The 14,843-nt window shown below is 45.0% G+C and overlaps 1 protein-coding gene across 1 annotated transcript in view; it reads left to right on the top strand.

The window, feature by feature from the left end:
* HAS3 (hyaluronan synthase 3) overlaps positions 1-14,843 on the top strand; it is a 79,536-nt gene that overhangs the window by 61,890 nt on the left and 2,803 nt on the right. The gene's annotated exons all lie outside the window — the stretch shown is intronic.

The raw sequence follows: 14,843 nt of genomic DNA, 5'->3' as shown, positions 1-14,843 counted from the left end.
CCGCAGATTTCCAGGCTACACTCCACGAGTGTTCCATGGGCTGGTATTTTGTGATTCAGCTCGAGGTCCCTTTGCAATCCCTGGTCCGTTGGGCTGTGGGTCCCTGTGAAGGTAACTTTAACTTTCAGTGGGCTTTCCTGGTTGCTCCAGACGTGCCCTGACTCTCCACAGCTTGGAGAGTCCCCAGGACCTTGCTGTTCCTCACCGAAGCATCTTTCCTCTGCCCGCGTGGGTTGTAGTTGCCAAGGCTTGTTGGTGTTCAATTCAGACACTGACCCCCCCAGCACTTGACGTCCTTCGTGGGACAGCTCACCGCCGGACTTTGGTCATCGTCAACATCTCCTGGTGCCCGTGGCTGCAGAGTCAAGCTTCACCTCTTCTCACCTGAAACACCCGACATCGGTGGGCATTCGTCTATCGTACCCCTGGTCACTGTGAAGTGACCCAGACTCTGTCCCCTCTACTTTCAGGTTCCTCTCATCTCTGATCCAGGCTTGGATCACACCGGACACTTTTCATTTTCCTGGCAGCAGCACTTTTTCGCATCACGCCATTGAAAACGGTGAAGGTTTCCGACATCACTTGACCCCTATGCACCCGGCTCCTTTGGGATAGGTAACACGGGTACCTCAGTATTCTCAAGGGTGCTGGCCTTGGAACCTTCTATGTTTGAAAGGGTTTGCTCAAAGTCCTCTCCGAAGTGTCCTTAATCTTTAAAATTCCAACCGCGACTTTCCCATAGAGTTGTACGGAGCTTGCGCCTGTGTTCACACACTGCACCCATCCTCCGTGGGTCCCCTGTGTCACTACATTGGGTGGTTCTTTGGGGTCTCAGAGATTCTACATGTTCTAGGCTCTGTGTCTAGTCAAGTCGTGGTTGTTATACCACTTTCTTAATATATGGTCCGGTCTCACCCTGGAGCCCGCTGTGTATTGTGCTATTTACCGTCGTTCTAGTGATTTAATATTCTGTGCTTTGTTCTCTAATCTCATAAAGAGGTTAGTCGAGAGTGTTTAGTAATAAATACATATATTTTATATATTTCTTGTGTGGTTCTCCTTTCATTTGGTCATTCAGGAGGTTCTAATCTGGTAAAACAAGCTGCAGGATAAATGACTTCGAGACTTAGCCTGAAGGCTGCTCTCCATAGCTACCACTAGGATAGCTGCCAATAAAAGTTGTGTTTAACCTAATCATCAATAAGGGTTGTTTGGACTGGTACAAGGTGCCCACTTTAACTAGTGGACAGCATATACCAAGCCAACTTCTCACAACAGCCAAATGAAAACCTGTCAGAACAAGTGAGACACATCCTGGTGCTGGAAGGAAAGGATTGTGCTATGAAGATTCTTGCAGTAGTTTCAGACCGTGAACTACATACGTACACTCCATGCTTCCCTGAATCTACAGTGGAATCATGTTCTACTCTCAACAGGCCCTCTTACTTATGTTGGGCCTATATGCTGCTATATGCTGGTCCTTATTTCCCGCCATGGTCCCCAGGTCTGCTCTTTTTAGCCCTTGTATCTTTATTGGGCTCCGCTACTACTCTCTACTGGGCTTTACCTTCATCTTACGTGCTGCGTCTCTGTTCGTCAAAACCTTTACTGCATGATCCTTGCTCTAAACATCAATGATGGCAAAGAGTGGATTGGGACCATGGCACTGTAGAACCAATGGCAAGCGATCAAGTATGTGAACAGAGGGATTCCCTGATGATATTCTCGTAGCACCACAAATGGTCACCTTTTCTGTGATTCCAATACCTGCATCTCAAGATCAAGTAGACTCAACATTGTTGAACCACCTACATAGAGTGTCTGGAAAATTCTTTTACAATTACTAAATAGAATCATTCTGCTGAGACAAGGTGCCCACACCTGCAAAGTGATGGCAAGGAACTGCATGGGAATTTATCAAGTGACACCCCAAAACACTTCCCACAGATGATTACGCAGCAGCGACTGTGGTGCTTGCAGCCAATTTGCACCTGAACATAGACTTCAACTATGTAATGCTGGATAGAGCCAAGCAGGGACTATATAGGTCAACTGATGCTTTCACACTTGCCTTTGACAATTTGAGCTTGTGCGTTTTGAGTAATATGGATGAAAAGTTGGTAATCCTCAACATTCAGGGGTCTTTTTCTAAAACGTTATGGAAGCAAATTCCTAGAGACATTTCCATCACACGAATCCTGGAATTGCCTGCGTAACTGTTCTGGCCATCATGTCTCATGCAAGCATAGAAGTGGCTGCTGAGGGACAACACCCAGCAGCATAACATCCTTGTCATGATCCATGACTTAACTGATTTTGAAGGCCCTCGAGGCTCCCACAGTGCTTGCAAATGCACTTCTGATAGAGACTTCTAACTGAAGATTCCTCACATTAGTATATTCCATAGGTGTCAGACTAGATCCAGTAAATCCTGAGCAGTATCTGTCCACTGGCAGGTGGGATCAACTGGCTTTGTGTTGGTGTTCTAAGCATCAAAAGTGACGTTGCAATGCCCATATAAGTGCCACCCCGGCGTGCTCACATCAGTATCTTTCTTTCCGCACCAACAGTGTGGATCTGGAGAGCCAACTCCGTCATTTGTTTTACCAACTTTTTCAATTTTTTTATCAACTCTTTTTGAGCTATTGCTCCCAGTGTGCTAGGGACATGAGGGCTTTGTCCTATTCTAGATCTGCGCCCTCTCAACCCCGTTGTGTGGAAAGAGAAATCAAAGATTCTTACCTTATCTCAGGTATTGCCTGCCCTGGACCCTGGAGAATGAATGGTAGTGCTGGACTTGCAGGATGTTATTTTCACATCCCGATCCCACAAGCTCACAGGTGTTACGGTGAGCCATGAGCCCTCCAGTTTTCTGTGCTCCCCTTCAGCCTCAACAGTGCTCCTCTGGTTTTCACGAAAGTGATAGCAGTGGTTGCAGTTCATATTCGGAGGTTCCAGTCTTCTCCTACTTTTATGACTGGCTGCTGAAGGCAGGCTCGCTATAGGTAGTTGTCACCCACCTCCAGACTATGGCAAACCTTTTGCGTTCTCTGGGGTTCACCATCAACATGCTGCAGTCACACCGGACTCTTTCTCAGACACTCCCCCTCATCAGGTCCATTCTGGATACAGTGCAGTTCCGTTCCTAGCCTTCAGAGCAGAGTCCAGGATATTCAGACTAATGTCCTGATGTTTCTGACTCAATCCTGGATTTCATTGAGACTGACTCTGAGGCTAACAAGTCTGCTTGCCTCCTGCATCCTGTTGGAGAAGAACGTCAGATGGCATATGCAGGCTCTGCAGTGGGATCTGACGTCCCTGTGGGAGCAGCACCATGGGAATCTCTCTGACCTGGTCTAGATTTTGAAGGACCTGCAAACGATCTGCAGTGGTGGATGATGGACTGCAATTGGGTTCTTGGCAGACCCCTCTCTCTTCCCCACCAAGTGTTGACACTGGTGACTGATGCGTCACTTCTGGGGTTGAGGTGGGCACTTGGGGGAGGTGAATAAGAGAGGGCTCTGATCTCAGGTGGAATCTCAGCTCTACATCAACCTTCTGGAGCGGAGAGTGATCGCTTGGCACTGAAAGCCTTCCTTTCGTCCAGCTTGTTCAGGTGTTCGTGTACGCCACTGCCATTTGATATTAGGATAAACAGGGCAGGGTGGGTCATTGACCCTGTGTCAGGAGGCTCTGTGCCTCTGGAAATGGCTGGAGCACCAGGACATCTTCCTGGTCGTGCAGCACCTTGGGGGCTCATTGAATGCCAGGGTGAACAAACTCAGCTGTCAATGCTTTGTGAATCACAAATGGAGCTGCATCCAGAGGTGGCGCTGTGTCTTCTCCACGAGTAGGGAGAACCTTGGCTTGCTCAGTTTGTGGGTGGATGGTCTTTATGGTAGTGGTGGTTTTGGCAGTGGTGACGGTGGGCCATTAGGGCCGTGGTGGGAAGTTGAGTTATGACTGTGACGGACCGGGGTTCAGGGTCAAATTTGCCATTTGTGGAGGTGATTTTGTTACAGAAGAATTCAGTGAACTTGTTGTTTTGCGAGGGGGTAATATTGCTGGAGGTCGCTGGAGGTGCGGCAAAATATTTAATGATGACAAAGATCTCCCTGCTTATATGAGGACACAGAAAGATCCAAACCTGCACAGTGCACAGCAAATGTCCCTAAGGTTTCAACTGTTTTGTCTTTTTTTCTTACTTTTCATATATACAATAAATATTTTAGGCAACAGTGAGTTTCAGAACAAATTTCTATTCCATCCTGAATGTCACAATGTCTTTAAAGCAAAAAAATATTGTTAACAAACACAATAAGTACAATGAGTACAATTTTTGTGCTCAAATCAATTATACAACTTGATGAAATTCAGCATTTAAAACAGAAAACGACCCAATGCATTTCGGGTTGTAAAAACCCTTCTTCAGGGGTACATATAACAAAGAAACAGTGATATGATGCAATTAATGAACAACAGATAGCTGCCTCCGTTCGGAACTACAAGGGTAAGATTAAAAAAACGATATTAATGACGTGTATTATAAGTAAAGAACACAATCAACAGGATAGAACTTGCAAGTTACCATGAGAATGGCTGAAGCCGCCCGATACAAGATAAAAGAGTGAATGACTACCCCCATGAGAATATCCAACATTCAACCTCCCAGTGATGAGCCTGATGCTCCTTCACATCCCATCAGGTCGCCTGATCTGGGACACAGCACTTAAAGCATCGAAGTTAGAAGCTGTGCTATTCAGTTGTAAATCTCAGACCAACCCAGGGCCCCAACAAGCTCCCTTTCAAGATTGGCATCATGGTTCAAGGGGCCAAAGTTTGACCTGTGGTCTCATATTAAAATGCCATCCAGATTCAAGTTGTGTGTGTGAATCTTGAACTGGATCGCTATCTACTCAACAAAATCACATTTTTAGACTGCTTTGTTCCCGATCAACTCCTAATTTGGACTTTTCAGTTTTTAGGAGTAGAAGATTGTGGTGTCTCAGAGTGCTTTTTAGATGTTCCGGTGCTTGACCCTGCTGTGTGTATGTATATGTGTGTGTATGTGTGTATATCTATCTATCTATCTATCTATCTATATATATATAAGTTTTTTCCCCTTCATATTCACACCTACGTCCCATGTTGGGGGCGGGGGGCAGGAGAGAGCCCATCGCTTTATCTCGCACAGATCTCAAGGTATACCACACTGACCAGGCCGATGTCTGATGAAACAGGTTCAGGTTGTTTTGTGTTCCCATTCAGAGGGGATCAAAGGTGGCAGTTTTGGCTAGACTGTTCCTATTGGAGCAGGGACAAGGCTGATTTGTAAATAGCTGATCCCTGTGTGGGGGCATAGTGGGTGAAATAAAATGGACTGGAATGCAGCCTGAGCCCTTGCTAGTGGTTGAGACTTTTTGCAAGCATTCCACCCTACACCTTTGTGTGTTTCTCAGAAACAAATCAGTCCATCACTTTACCTTCCATCCATGCCTTCTTTACTTGCGCTCAAGCAGGAGGCTGGGGCCAACCTTCTAACTATCCCACTTTATCCCTGCTCCAGAATTAACACTGCGGTCTTCGTGTTGCTCTGCTTGTCTGTGTTCCACACATGGTCCTCGGTCTGCTTGAGCAGCAGTACTAGTTTATTTCTAAGCTGCCATCTTTCCTTTCTATTTTCAAAAGATATCAAACTCAGACAGAGGCTTCTTGTTTTTGGGGGAAGAAGAGTAAATTGTTGTTTTTTGCTCCAAAATCTTTTTTCTATAGCTTTCTTACAAAATGAACACAATTCTGCCCTACTGGTAACCGCTGTTCCAGGCCTTAGGCTCCTCCTCTTCCCGCGGTATGCTTCATCTGCTGATTGGTTCCAGCAGATGAGGGAGCTAGACCACTCACTATCATCACACGTGGTGAGGACACAAAAGCTTGTACAGCTCATTAGTGCATCACCCCCATGGTCCCAGCTCTTCCACTGTCCCGGTATCTTTTTAGCTCCTCCGTGTCACATTGTCAGCCCTACTACCGCCCCTTCCCAATCCTTAGAAATGTGAGATACATTAAGTGTCTGGGGCAGCAGGCTGTGGAGCATGTGTTTGTGTGGTCTGTGCTACCACCACACATAAGTGCTCCTGGGCAGCCAGGGGTGGTCTGAATCCCTCACCACACACAATCGGTAAGCAGTGCGGTAGACCACAGGAGTCCTCCACTCACCTTTGCAAAAAAACAATGCATTGTGCCTTGAAGAGCACTTCCAGTGGTATGTTTGATGTGGCAAGAGCCAAAAACAGCAGAGAGGTTTTCAGATCAAGGTACAGCTTTGCAGCTGTCCTGCAGTTAACCCCTTTTAAGACAGTTATGCAGCAAACCACATCAATGAAGATGGATCCTGAATGATATATATTGTTGCACTCTGTCCACAGTTGCACTTTTTCAAACACATTATAAACAATGTGAGATAACTTCAAAATTACAATGAGTGGCATTGTGTGTGGCAAAGGGAAATTCCATGTGCACAGGAAGCTCACGGGCACAGATGGGTACAGACTACGTGAAGACTTGCCAAGTACTCGTCTATGCCAGGAGAGCAGAGTGCCAGGCCTCCACCCCCAGAAGTGGCACTGCTCACCATGCCTGCCTGTCTTTGGTCGCATGCTCTCTAGAAGCATGGCTGGGGCCCACCACTGTTCATTCATCTGGTGGTGCTACCAGGCTGTATATGTGCATAGTACCTGCTCCTCTTCTAGCTGTCTGCTGGCAGAACAGAGCAGCCACTGTTCTCTACTTTAGTCCAGATTGGGGATGCAGCCCTTCTACCTCTACATCTGCAGGAACAAGCTATGCAGGGAACGAATAAAAGGCCCATATTTGTAAAGAGGAAAATAACCTTTGCGTATAATAATTTTAATAGAACAGTAGAGATGCTTACTAGCAGGAACGTGTACTTAAAACAGGCATTGAAATCTTTTTTTAGATGTAACGCACATCACAGGAAAATATCATTGATATTGGCACAAAGAAATGGTATTGATGGTTTTGAATTGCTATAAGCTGAAGACTGATGACTAAAAATAAAAAAGGATAAAGAGTAGACAGAAAAATGCATTGGCAAAGTAAAGCATTAGCCCACCAGTCATGGCACCTAAGTGGACTTCTTTTGAGGCAGTTATACGCATATGATCAGCCACTCACAGGACAAGAGAACAGTGGCTAGAGCGGGCTGACTCGGTACCCCATGCTCTATGCTGTTGTGGGAGGAAACAAAATGTGAATGAAAGTTGAAGCGACCAATGGATGAAGAGGGCTGGCCCAAAGTTCTTCTATCTATGTGTATAAGTATATTTTCAGGTCTGCATGACAGCTCAGATGTCTCAGGACTTTATGTGCTCAACAAAAAAAACACGTTCATAGGTTCTACCGAGTCGGGTGCCTAGGCTCGGTCCACATACTGGTTTTCTAAAGTACAGCATTTGATTGGGCAGAAGCTGTGTGCTTTCACTGATAAGAGTGCCTGTATTGCACTTTTCAGCTTGTGGGAATGCTTATGTGCAGTATAGCAGGACTAAGTTGGTTATGGTGGCAAGTCAATGATCAAGGCAAAAGGCCTTTTTTCTTTACTACAATATGTAGTGATAAAGACAATAGACCGGTCATATTTATTGTAAAAACTGCATATTTAAATGAGTAGGCATTTAGAGGTGGCTTGTTATTACTCTGCATTACAACCTGCAGAGAAGTATTTTGTTATATGTAACCTCAAGAGATTGTTGTAGTAGGCATGGATTTTGGTTTTGATTAATCCCTCTGACAAATATTGGTAATGGAAGATTTGCACTGTGAGAACCCTTACTAGGCCGTTTTAGGCGAGAGAGGATCTTGCTTCGCCAAAGGTAATGTTGTGTACATTTGAATTTTAGAACTGTATGTCCGATGGTTGCCTTGTGGGAAAGCTCACACTCAACAGAGTAGGTCTGAGTTGATTATGATGATAAGCCAATGAGAACAGCTAAACGCCTATTTGTTTCACTATGAAGGTATGTCATATGGAATAGATCGGATATTTTTAATATGAAAACGTATAACAAATGTAGTAGGCCTTGCTAATTTATTGAGAAAATAGTTTGCAAAAATGGATAGGCCTTTACCAGTGGATAAGCATCATGCTGTCTCACAGGCTGTAGACGGGCATTTTGTTCCATGTAATCTCACAGATGACAGTAGCAGGCAAGGGTTTTGGTGTTGGTCACCAACTCTGACAAACCTATGGATTGAAAATGTTCACTGTGGCAAATCTTCTTATGCCCTATTGAGAGGAATTGTATATTGTTTTGCCAACTGTAATTGTGTACCTATTTGTAATTTTATATGTATGAGGATCACCATCTTATGCACACTGCAGGAGGCCTGTGTTGGTTATGGTGTCAAGCTAATGGCAAAAGCAATAGGCCTGATCGACTCATTGGGAAAAGTTATGTCAGGTCCCATAGGTTACATTGGTAATTATAAAATGTTTTGAGAAAGTCAGTCAGACTGACTTACTTATTGTGGAAATTGTGTTTTAAAGGCAATAACCCTATTTATTGTGCAAAAGCCTGTCTGCAGATATTTTGTTACATGTAATCTCACCCATTCAAACAAACAACGGGGATAGAAGATTTCAACTCTTGGAACCTTTCCAAGGCCCTCTTGGGAGGGATTGTATATTGTTTTGAGAGTTGTAACTTTAAACATATTTGTAATTTTATTACAGCATGTCTGATGGTTGCATTATGAGAAAGCTTATAACCAATACAATATGTTTTAGTTGGTTGCGGTGGAAAGCCACTGATAAAGTGTATAGTCCTGATTGATTCATTGGGAAAAGTTATTCCAGATTCTACAGCTCGGTCATGTTTACTATGAAAGGTTACATCAAAGTCAGTAGGTCTGGTTTATTTACATGAAACACGCGGTTAAAGCTCATAGGTCTTTAAGGGTGGGTTATTTCTGCACCATTTTAAAGATTACAGACAGGTATTTTTATACAAGAAATCTCACAGATTACCTTTGTAGGGAAGGATTTTTTTTTTTTTTTTTTAATCTCCGTTGACAAGCTGTATGGGAAGATGATTTGCACTGTAATAATTGTTGCTAGAATCTCTTTGGTAGGCCTGGCAGGCTTATTTGTCTGTCAGGATTGTTGAATAAAAAAATCATGGAAAAATACATGTACATGCTTTTACAGAGTCACAATTAATGCAGTCTCTTCGGAGTGGATGTTCTTTATTTATTTTTCAGATCAGCATGAGATTTCTGCATTTGTGAAAGCATGTACTTTGGATTACGTATCAGGTTTCTAGAGGACCCAACAGCAAGCCCCGGTCTTATGACTAGCGGGGAGCTCCTTGCATCCCGAAATATTGTTAAAGATAAATATATATACTTGCGTAGAGATGCTTTGGGCCAGCCCTTTTCTGTCATTGGTCTGTATGAGTGTCATTTACAGTCTGCTTCCATCCATGACAGCACACAGCATGGGGTAATGACAGTGGCGACTCCTCCGCTAATGGCGGAGGAGCGTCGCCCCACTGCTTTTAAGCAGTGTAAATAAAGGAAAAATAAAATGATAACTCAGTGTTACTATCATTTTATTTGTTCCTGCTGCGGCAGTGCAGCAGCTTGCCAGGGCGAGGCTGCTCTGCTCTCAGAACAGGGGGGGAGTAGTGGGCACTCTGTAAAGTGCGCATGAATGTTTGGCCGGCAGTCTCGGGCCGGCCAAACATTCATGTGCACTTTGCATGTTCTCCACCCAGACTGCATTACAGCCTGAGTGGAGAACATGCCCAGGCCCCCAGTCCCGGTCTGAGCGCCAAACCACGGTGCTCAGACAAAGCACAACGCTGTCCTGTGAGTGATAGTGTTTGTCTGATTACAAGTGAACATCTGCCTAAAAATATGTAGGTTTAACTATCATAGCTTGCCGGGCAGTCCTTTAGTTTTCCATTTTCTCCCTTTATAGGTCCTCTTTCTTTTCTTTCCCTCTATTCTTTCTATTCTAATTTTTAAAACATACTACAGCTCGCCAAACAGTGCGTTTTCTTGCCACTGATGTCCTTTGCAGTGCATCCCGCCCAGTCATTGTCTCTAAACCAGTGGTCTTAATGGAATGTTACTGTCCATAGTGTATCATTGTTTTACCATTCCAAGATGGCCAACATATTGATTCTAAACAGTGTCCATGGCTGAACTTTAAAACAACAATATACTATGTACAATACCAGTGCAAGACAGCCACCCGCTGTTATGTTTAATTTAGTTATCAAAAATATTTAGCAAAGTGAATGTCCTAGGGCACTTATCAGAAATAAACTCTGAGGCTAATTTCCGGCCTCCAGTAGAATGCCTTTCATCAATGCGTACACGCATTCTGCGCAGCCGTGAGAGGAATGCTCTGGTCCACGTTCAGAACAGCTGTGAGAGGGATGCTCTGGTCCACGTTCAGAGCAGCAGTGAGAGGGATACTCTGGTCCACGTTCAGAGCAGCCATGAGAGGGATGCTCTGGTCTACGTCCACAGCAGCCGTGAGAGGGATGCTCTGGTCCACGTTCAGAGCAGCAGTGAGAGGGATGCTCTGGTCCACGTTCAGAGCAGCAGTGAGAGGGATGCTCTGGTCCACGTTCAGAGCAGCAGTGAGAGGGACGCTCTGGTCCTCGATTTAAGGAGCTTTGAGAAGAATGCGCTGGTTCTTTTTATGAGGAGAGCACTGATCCACTTCCTCATCAGCGGCGAGAAGGATGTTCTGGTCCATGTTCTGAGCAGCGGTGCAAAGGATGCTCTGACTTCTGAACAGCCGTGAGAAGGATGCTCCAGTCTACGTTCAGAGGGACTGTGTGAAGGATGCATTGATTCACGTTCAGAGCAGCACTGAGAAGGATGCTCTGAGCAGCTTTGAGAAGGGTGCTCTGATCCGTGCTCCAAGAAGCTGTGTAAAGGATACTCTGGCTCTCAATTGGAAAAGCTATGAGAAGGATGCTATAGCCCACATGCTGAACAGCTGTGAGAAAGATGCTCTCTGGTCCACATTCTTAGCAGTTGTGAGGAGCTGCTGGTCCAACTATTGAGGAGCCATGAGGATTGGCTGCTCCAACTTTGGAGGAGCCACAAGGATGGGCTGGTCCAACTTTGAGGGGCTGCGAGGATAGGCTGGTCCAACTTTGGAGGAGCCATGAGGATGCTCTGGTCCAACTTGGGAGGAGCCATGAGGATGCGCTGGTCCAGGTTTGGATGAGCTGTGAGAAGGATGCTGTTGTCCTCGATCTTAGCAGTGGTGAAAGGATGTTCCGCTCCATGCTCTGCGTGTCTCTCAAAAGGATGCTCTGGTTCATGTTCTGAATAGCGACGCATGCCTTTCAGCTTGAAAAGAATGTCTGCCTTCCTTTTCTCCATAATCACATAGGTCATTTTCTTGCTGTTTGCAGAGAGAGTAACTTCGGTCCCAGGTGTGGGTCCTCCACATGGGCGGAGGAGCGTCGCCCCACTGCTTTCTTGCAGTGCGAGAAGCAGAAACATAAAATGGTCTAAATACCATTTTATGTTTCTGCTTCTCGCACTGCGAGAAAGCAGAAGAAGGGTTTGGTTAGGGGCGGGCGGGTCGGGGAGGAGTAGCTAGCCCAATGTTATGGGTGCTGACTGTTTGGTCGGACCCAGGGCCGACCAATGCAGTCATGAGCACTCTCCTGTTTTCTACATGTAGGCTGCATGCAGCCTACATGGAGAAAACGGCCTTCGCTTAGACGCCTGTACGGACGGCGTCCGTTGTGATTGGCTTAGGGGAGGAGAGGGAGGCTGCCTGCTTCTGCTTCCTGTGCGCAGACTGAGATCAGGTGATGCGACGCGGGACTGAGGCGAAGGCACGAGTCATGCCGGCTGCGACTGTTCGGGCCCCATGATCAATTCTTCATTCTCCCTTTCAATCCTTGTCTGTCTAGCTTAGGAGGTAGGGAGAGCACCCTCGACAAACCTCCTCTGTTCACCCCTCCTCATCACTTCAACTCTGATGGCCACTCCCCACCCCCACCCTCACTTCTGTTGCATGGATCCCTTATCCACCTCCTCAACCTTTACTCTTCTAGGTCTTCCCTCAACCCTTTTACTCCTGTCAGTTGTCATTTGAGCGTACATTTTTCACAGTCCTTTCCTCCTCCGGTATTGTTCAGAGGAAACATAGAAAACAGACCACAGAATATATGTTTTTTAAACTGTTAGCTTCTTCCCGTCCGTTTTTAGAAAGTGAAAAGCAATTACATTTCAGATTTCTAATTATTTCAAGATTATATGTTTTTTTTTTTTTTTTTTTTTTTTAAATCAGAACCCAGAACTTCATGTCTTTTTTGTAATCAAGTAGGTTTTCTGTATTTTGGTAATGCACCAAATGGAGATTAGCAAGCTTGGGGTCTTCATTTTGGTGTTCTCCAGCTCGGGTTTCATTAAAATGATGGGCATCAAACAAAAACAAGCATTTGCAATGCAACAGGTCTCGCATCAGTTAGAGCTTTTAGCGTTGCAAATAATAATGCAACACCAACAGCTCTAATTTTCAGTTATGCGAGACCTAACTATGCCACTATGATCCCATTATAAAATGTAAACTACAAGATCCAAAAACGTAAAGCTTAAGACTTGTACAGAAGGAGTGGATCTGGGAAGCTTAAAAGTTCTGGAACAGAAGGGAGTGTATGGGGGCAGGGGGTCTGTCTGGTTAATCAGCAAACGAAGAAGAGAAAGGGCTCGTCTGAGATCTAAGCACAGAAAAGCGAATGAGGGTAATGTGCACTTTATTTAACAACAAATCCAGCTCTGTTTTTCATCTTTGCACAACTGGAATTCGATAAAATCACTCACCGTTTGAACACACTCCTATCCCTCGCACAGGAACACGTCGCCACTCTGAAACGTCATTGTCAGTGCCCTCTTTCTCCCAATTCAGTCTTTGTTTTGGTTTCTGTTCTTCGAACTGAAAAAATGAAGCGCGCGCTGAGAGCCTGTAAAACAGAGGAGACGCGTGCACATCGCCTGTCCGTGGGCGCACATATTTTGTCTCCCTTCGCTAGCAAAACCGACACAATGGTCTCGCCAAGGCGAAAGCAGCGCTTGCGCTGCATTTGCTAGGCGAGACCTAAAAAAGGTTTCAATCTGCGCAGTGAAGTAAAATTTCGGGGAAATGTGCCACTGGGCACATAAAAATATGAACCATCTGCTTCACTCAGTGTCCGATACATGGACCAGGATTTTGGGCAAGAAGTATTTTTATCCTCTCCTGCACAGGAAAACATGGGCTACTTGTAGTGTCATTCTTCTGCCTTCGGGTTGCTGTGGAGCTAGGCAGCTGCCTGTCCCAGTCACCTGCCTCGGGCCTACTGCAGGCCCTTTTTTTCCCAAGAGTTTTCTATTAATGCCATCACTTTCACAGTTGTCCCAGTAAACCCCATTTAATGTATAAGTTTTCAACAAATAAAAAAATATTGCAATATAAATCCTTCATTAGTACATGCCCCCCCCAAAAAAAGGATTTAATTCAATTAGTTCTTAAAGAATTCTTTACTACTTATCTAGATTACAGCTTTGTGATTTCATTATATAGTGATTATAATATGATGCCTACAATGCGTCTTTGTTTTTGCAGTCCTCAGCTTAGAGTGCAGGACTTATTTAGGACTACAGAGAAATAACCAGATTTTATAGCCTTTAAAAAAATATTGTTCCATATGGTGCACACACACTTATATGTCTAAATAGTCATTAATTTAAAAAACATTTTTGTCCCCTATTGGCGATGCATAGATGGTGTCAATCATTCAATATTATCTTCACAGCCACCCTGATTCAAGAGTTGATATTAGTGAAAGGTAGATTTCCTACACTTCAGTTGTCTGCTGCTTTTCACTCGCTTCTATGTTTTTTAGTTTCACAAGAATCTTCTATTTCTTCCTATTTATATGTGTGATAGTCTGCAGTGTTTCTCTTTTTGGTGCGCGCGGGTTATGTTTTCCAAAGCACGATGAGGAGACTCGTTGTCCCTTGAAAGAAGATGCTTCAACAGGTGGTGGGGGCTCAGATGGGAGTTAACTAAAGGGAAATGTACACCCCTGGGCTCCACCTACACTCCATTATAGCAAAGCAAGGAATGCAATACCACCTAGCCTGATTGGGGCCTATCCACCATCTCTTTGGGCCTCATGCCAATACAGTGGAGACATTATAGAGACATTGTTATAAAATGTAACATGGTGTAAATTTTTGTATTCACCCACAGCCCTAGGAAGGGGAAATCAAGGGGAAGAGGTTGGACTAGTGGAATTAAGAGACCTGTGAAGACCTATTGGAAGGCTTTTTCCCCCAGAAGTCTGTATTGTGATTAATGTATCAGTATTTGAATTGTCTCTAAGTTGAGCTCCCTTCTGTTTGGAACTGTGAAACAGAGGGATGAGGGCCACAAGCACTAGGGCCAACTTTGCCTCTCACCACTTATGGAACTAGAGACATAAGTGAAAATGGGGCGCCTCCTCCTTTCCTGCTCCCTCCATCGAGGGTACTGCTGCTCTCTCTTCTGCAAGCCAAGCAAGGACACCTCCATGTTGGGCACAGCTATACTGCTCCAAAGAAGCCCAGTGCAGTTCCACCTCCAACTTGGTGATACTGCTGAGGGGTTACAAACAGATGTCTCGGTATCCCATCGTTGGCTCCTGGTCCACCCTCCAGAAGCACATAGTGTTCAGGAGTTGGAGGGGTTTAATTTGACATTCTCCGGGAGGCGTGTCCATGCCGAAGGGCCGCATCCAAGAGTGAAGTACTGCATGCACCCC

This window comes from Triturus cristatus, chromosome 12 (assembly GCF_964204655.1).
Source record: "Triturus cristatus chromosome 12, aTriCri1.1, whole genome shotgun sequence".
Taxonomy (NCBI): domain Eukaryota; kingdom Metazoa; phylum Chordata; class Amphibia; order Caudata; family Salamandridae; genus Triturus; species Triturus cristatus.
Note: the sequence above shows the minus strand (reverse complement) of the source record. Positions and strands in the feature narration are given on the sequence as shown.